Below are 6871 nucleotides of genomic sequence, written 5' to 3' on the forward strand. Positions count from 1 at the left end.
AGAAGAAATTGTATTTTAAAAGATTTTGTTTATTTTTAGAGAGAGGGCAAGGGAAGGAGAAAGAAAGGGAAACATCGATGTGCAAAGAAGACATCGATCGGTTGCCTCTTGCATGCAGAGTGTGCGAGACTTGGTACCTGGTCGGCACCTCAGGCATGTGTCCTGATCAATAATCAAGCCACTGACCTTTTGTTTTGCTGGACAATGCCCAACCCACTGAGCTACACCAGTCAGGGCTAATTATAAGAGATTCTGCCCTGGTTGGTGTGGCTCAGTGGATTGAGTGTGGGCCTGCGAACCAAAGGGTCCTGGTTTGATTCCCAGTCAGGACACATGCCTGGGTTGCGGGCCAGGCCCCTGTACAGGGCATGCAAGAGGCAGCCACAGATTGATGCTTCTTTCCCTCTCTTTCTCCTTCCCTTCCCCTCTCTCTAAAAATAAATAAATAAATAAAATATTTTTTAAAATTGTGAGATAGAAAATCTTACATTATCCTTAAAAATTTTTAATAAAATAAAAAGACATCATTGACTTCATCCCATTAAGAAAAAGACTCTCGAAAGAAAGAAAGGAAAGAAAAGGAAAAGGAAAAGGAAAAGGAAAAGGAAAAGGAAAAGATGCTCTTGGTAACTCCAAGAGAGCTTTCTGATGATCTTAGCATAACCTTCATTCAGTAAAGTCTCTCTTTTCTGCCTTTGTGTATTTATAACACAGCACCTGTAGCATTAACCTATAGTGTAGTGTGTGTTATGTACCAGTGAGTCAGCTTCGACTCCTGGCAACTCTGAATGAGTGAGATCCATGATGTGCTTTCCTCAACAGTCCTGCTCAGTTCCTACAGACTCCTGCCTATGGCTTCTTTTATGGAGTCAATCTGTGTCACTCCTTACGTAACCACTGAGTTAAGCCTCTGTATGTGTGTGGGTAATGCTTAAGCGTCTGTTTTGTTCAGAAAGATTCTGTAGCTTTGGTTCTTAACCTAAGAGTCCATGAATCTACTGAAACTGTATCTGCCAAGCATGGCTTATAGAGAAAAGAAGATTCTTGTCCTTAAGGTTATAGTCTGTTGGAGAGCACTAGGGAAAGGTACTTATCTCAGACAGGGTCAGAGAAAGTAATCCTCAAGTCTTTAAGGATGTGTAGTGAGTGCTGCCAGGAGAGTGGGAGGATAGTAATTGCTCCACAGAGCAGTGAACAAGAAATAGCCCGGGCATCAGCAACGACAAAGGCCTGAGATTTGCTGTGTTTGGGGAACTGCTGAGTAAGCAGTGAGGATGGGAAGCTAAGAAGGAGCCTAATTGTTCACAGAAGCCCAGGTGTTACCCTGAAGGCTCTTGCGGCCACTGAAGAATGGTAAGCAGGGTGGTGACATCGGCTGCCCTTTTCTCAAGAAGAGCACTCCAACAGTGGAGGGCAACAGCTGTTGCCTTGCTCCTCACTGTATTTCTCTCTCCCTCTTTAGTGTCGGCATGTCACGGTCCTGTGACCAGCTGCGGGGCTAGGGGAGTAGAAGCAGGGAGGCCAGTTTTAGACGATGCAGTAATGCAGGAACTACCAGTCACTCTCAGTTTCTGACTTGACTAGCTTTTAATAAGTTAGAAACTTATTCTAACTTATAATAGAAAAGAAAGTTTTCTTTCTATTTTTTAAAGATTTATTTATTTATTTTTAGAGAGCGAGGAAGGGAGGGAGAGAAACATCGATGTGTGAGAGAGGTGACTGGGGACCTGGCCTGCAATCCAGGCGTGACCCCACCCCCTGCCCAGGAATTGAACCAGCAACCTTTTGGTTCTCAAGCCAGCACTCTGTCCACTGAGGCACACCAGCCAGGGCTAAATAGTTTTCTTAACCAGCACAGACAATGTAAGAAAAAGTGCTCTTTGGGACTGGGAGATACTTGTTTTCCACCTGTTGTGTCTTGTTTGCCCTTGGAACCTTGTAAGGTCACTTTAACTTAGCTAACAATGAGTTTACTAAACAATTTAGGCATATACAAACAAACATATATATGCGACTTACAGATTCAGTCTGTCATGTGCAGGACTGTTCTTGTTTATTATTACTGTGAATGGCTAACATGTCCTGATCTGTGTCTGTTACTGTGACCAGCACTTTATCCATACCCAAATGCTACTCCTGAGGGGGTAGTTACTGTTAGTCTCCTCTTTGTACAGGTGAAGAGAGGGGGTCACTTTCCTAAGGTATTGAATAACAAAGCCAGGACTAGACGTCGGGCCTGTGTGACTCCAAAGCTTCTGCTCCTAAACTTGCTGAGCTTGGACTAAGTCCTCTGACCATGGTGCTTGGGGAAGGCTTTCGGTCTTGGCCCTGGGTGCTCTCCTGACCCTGCCGAGCACTGCCATGAATTAGTCACTTCTTGAGGCCGATGCTTGTCTTCCCTTTACCCAGCCAACTACTAGAGCAAACTCCAGTCTTAGCTTAAATGTCAAATTCTTTACAAGGCCATGACCCCTGGACTAGGTTATTCCTACCTTCACCCTCATGCCCACGATATGTGCTCTGCCATCACTGTCTACTTCCCCTGCTCTAACTTGGTATGGCAGTCACTTGCTATATCATCTGCTTTGTTCTCCACTGAGTCTGCAGGTGCCGGCACACACATAGGTGCCAGGGAGGTGCAGAAGTAGAGGGAAGAGGCCAGACAACTTCTGGGTTTAGACAATCTCTTTATTAAGGCATAAGCAATCTTTATTAAAAAGTTCAATTTGACTGTTGGAGTTACTGCTGCTCTTCTTCTGTTCTCCTTTGCCTCTGCGTCTTTGTAAATGTACAAATTCACGTGAAAAGGAAATTCTGGCATTAACTCAAGCTGCTATATGATGTAGCTGTACAAAAGATTATTTATAGACCTAAATGCTCTTCTCTCAATGAGTTTGTAATCTCTATAGACTGAAAGGAATTAGGTCCTTCGAGGTGGCTGCTGTTCATAGTTAACCTGGATAAAACCTTTGATTCTTTCCTGTCAACGTTAAGTAGTCCCATGTGCATATGGAGGTTTTGGGATCACTGGGTGAAAATTACTTTGTATATTAATTAATTCATACTAAAGAGAAAATGTTTACCTTTTGTACCTCTTTCTCACTTTTCTAAATCTTTTACACTTTAGACCATGCTGGTTTTCACAAATCCCTTCTAGTTAATGTCTACTAGACATTAATTAACTTACTCTTTACTTTCCCAAGCACTAATGGAAATGCTGGATTATAACCAGTCTAATACTCTGGACATTCTACCAGACAATTTTCTCACTGTGATTTAGGGCAGTTTATAATCACTCCTAGTGGTCTTGAGGCCAGTTTTCAATTCATGAGACTCATATATCCTGGCTAGTTTTAATTAATTTTGCAAGGAAGATGCCAGGAGAAGCAGTATTAAATGCTTTCTTATAATCAGGCTCTTTCATCTATTGGGTTCTTGTCAGCCACTAATCTTGTACTTTTATCACAACAAACTCCAAAAGTTTCTCTGACATAGTTTGTTCTTCTCACTCCTGTTCTCCAGCACTTAGTACTACTCATGGTTTGGATAAGCTCATATTTTTGGCTGTCTTATTCAGAATTAATGTTGGGTAAGTTTTCTAGATTTATAATAGTAATTGCCAGAATTCATGTTTACAGTAGGATTTGGGCATCAGCTTTGCTTGGTATCACATGTGTTCTGTGTTCATTGTAGTTGGTCTTTTTGTGCAATTATATCTGCAAGAATCCAATCAGGGAGTAAGGTGGGTAGGGAAATTTTTATTTTTATTTTATTTTTTAAAAATATATTTTATTGATTATGCTATTACAGTTGTCCCATTTCTCCCCTTCTCTCCCCTCCACCCCGTACCCCCTCTCCCACCTACATTCCCCCCCTTTAGTTCATGTCCATGTGTCATACTTATGAGTTCTTTAGCTTCTACATTTCCCGTACTATTCTTGCCCTCCCCCTATCTATTTTCAACCTACATTCTATGCTACTTATTCTCTATACCTTTTCCCCCTCTCTCCTCCTCCCACCCCCCTGCTGCTAACCCTCCATGTGCCCTCCATTTCTGTGGTTCTGTTCCTGTTCTAGTTGTTTACTTAGTTTCTTTTGGTTTTGCTTTAGGTGTGGTTGTTAATAATTGTGAGTTTGCTGTCCTTTTACTATACATGATTTTTCTTTATCTTCTTTTCTTAGATAAGTCCCTTTAGCATTTCATAAAATAAGGGCTTGGTGATGATGAACTCCTTTAACTTGACCTTATCTGAGAAGCACTTTATCTGCCCTTCCATTCTAAATGAAAGCTTTGCTGGATAGAGCAATCTGGGATGTAGGTCCTTGCCTTTCATGACTTGGAATATTTCTTTCCAGCCCCTTCTTGCCTGTAAGGTCTCTTTGGAGAAATCAGCTGACAGTCTGATGGAAACTCTTTGTAGGTTACTGTCCCCTTATCTCTTGCTGCTTCTAGGATTCTCTCCTTCGTTTTTACCTTGGCTAATGTAATTATGATGTGCCTTGGTGTGTTTCTTCTTGGGTCCAACTTCTTTGGGGCTCTCTGAGCTTCTTGGATTTCTTGGAAGACTATTTCCTTTGCCAGATTGGGGAAGTTTTCCTTTATTATTTGTTCAAATACGTGCTCAATTTGTTGCTTTTCCCCTTCCCCTTCTGGTACCCCTATAATTCGGATGTTGGAACGTTTAAAGATGTCCTGGATGCTCTTAAGCTTCTCCTTGTTTTTTTTTTGTTGTTTGTTTGTTTGTTTTTTTTTGAATTATTTCATCATGCTTTCCTGCTTGGTTGATTCTATCTTCCTTCTGGTCCACTGTATTGTTTTGAGACTCATATTCCTTCCTTTCACTATTGGCTCTCCTCCATGTATCTTCCTGCATCTTTTTTATGGTAACCTGCATCTTTTCATCTAATTTGCGCCCAAAATCAACCAATTCCGTGAGCTTTTTGATCACCAGTGTTTTGAACTGTGCATCTGATAGATTGGCTATTTCTTGGTTGCTCAAAAGGATGAGTCCTGGGGGACTGATCTGTTCTGTTGGAAACATATCTCTCCCTGTCTCTCCTTTTTTTTTTTTCTTTTTTTTTCCCCCCAATCTGGTCGCTCTTGTTACGGTGGGGGGCAGAGCCTTAGGTGTTCACTGGGGCTGGACACCCCAGTCGCTAGATTGTGACGATATATATGGGGGCGGGGGCGAGAGCAGGGAGGGGAGGGAACAATGGCGGTAGTTCTGTTCTGGGATCTCAGACCCTTCTCTGTGATCCTGGGCTGCGAGCTCTGCCCTGGTCCACAATCGCCGCCTCACTGGGTCCGCCAGCCGCAGCTTGCATACTCAGGGATCACCGCTGCGTTCTTACGCGCTGGATGGCTGTTGCGCCAAGTTTTCCCCGACCTCTGCACGCCGCCGACCCGTGCCCGCCCAGCTTGTCTTCACCTACCACTCTAGATGTACGGGTCTACTTCAACTTCTTGGCTGTCCGACTTCCATTCAGATAAATCCTCTGTCATTTCTGGGTGTTATTCTGTCTGTAAATTATTGTTGTTCTAATCTTGGTTGTTGGAGGAGGTACAGTGCGTCCACCTATTCCTCCATCTTGCTGGAAGTCCCCTGGTAGGGAAATTTTTAGATAAAGAATTGTTAACAACAAAAAAATAATTTTTAACTAGGTGAAAGGTGGATAGCCTCTGAAAGGGGAAGAGAAGGCTTGCAGGTGTTCAGAGGTAGCAACTACAGAAAGCCACTGCACCCAGGGCTGAAGGAGAGTGCACCACAGAAGAACCTAGAAACATGGAAGAGGTCCTTACAAGGCTGAGATTCAGAGCTCTGAAAAGAGGGTGTAGCTGCCACAGATAACGTGCCACCCACAGCCACAGGGTCTCCTCTGGTGAATTGCAAGAGCAGCCACCTGTGTGGAGGTGAAGAATCTTAACCGAAGGAATCCCCTCCACTGAACACAGGGCTGTGCTGCCAAGGTAAACATTGCTGGGACGTCTGTATGCCAGCCTGCTTGTCACTGCATAGAAAGGGAGTTTCTTCCTGCTTCAGCCGTACGGTGTCCCCCCAGTACCCCCTCTGTTGGCCAGCTGGACATCCAGCCAGCTGGCAGAGGAGAAGTGTAGCCTGCCGCAGGGGCCAGCTCCAGAGCCACAAAGCAGGGCAAAGAAAGGTGAGTTAGGAGCTGAGAGCCAATAAAATGACTAACTGGCACAGTGAGTAAAACCTTTGTGTGAAGTCAAGTCTTACAAATTAAAAAGTTTGTTTTATATCATAAATAGTTTTTGTTTTGTTTTTTAATAGGTGTTTATTGCTCTCAAAGTAGGGTATACCTATAACTTTTACAGTTGGTTAGGTAGCATTCACCACCTGGACAGTACCATCTGAGCCAGGGGTTGATCCAACAGTAAGTGTCACTCAAGACTGGCAACTTTTCACAAAGGGGTTTAATAATATTATTTAACCAATAGGCTTTAGCAGATTTTCAAAATTAAAAATATATATAATAACTGGAAAAGCATAAAAATAAATAGAAGATGCCTCTCCCACATTGAATTCTCCTATTTCCTTTACAACTAATTCCTCTAACCATTTCATTTTTTCTTGAAGTATTCTTTTTCTCTTCCAGTTTTTTTAGCCATGGTTGGCCTGCCTTTTCTTGACTTCCTTGAGCACTCGGTTGTTAGTTATATTTCTGTTTCCAGCTAAATTTTAAGATCCTTGTTGTAGGGGACCAGGCTTTATATTACTTTTGTGTATTATAAAACAGTATTTTGCAAATGCCTGTTGTATCTTTTTATGTTTAGAGAATTAAAAAATGGAAACAGCTTCCAAGGCAATCAGAGAACTGATAGGTACTTACCCATTCTTTTCTGCATTGC

General features: G+C 42.6%; 1 protein-coding gene across 2 annotated transcripts in view; it reads left to right on the forward strand.

Annotated features, from left to right (window-relative positions):
* LIN52 (lin-52 DREAM MuvB core complex component) overlaps positions 1 to 6871 on the forward strand; it is a 90923-nt gene that overhangs the window by 50039 nt on the left and 34013 nt on the right. The gene's annotated exons all lie outside the window — the stretch shown is intronic.

The sequence above is a fragment of the Phyllostomus discolor genome, chromosome 1 (genome assembly GCF_004126475.2).
Source record: "Phyllostomus discolor isolate MPI-MPIP mPhyDis1 chromosome 1, mPhyDis1.pri.v3, whole genome shotgun sequence".
NCBI lineage: Eukaryota > Metazoa > Chordata > Mammalia > Chiroptera > Phyllostomidae > Phyllostomus > Phyllostomus discolor.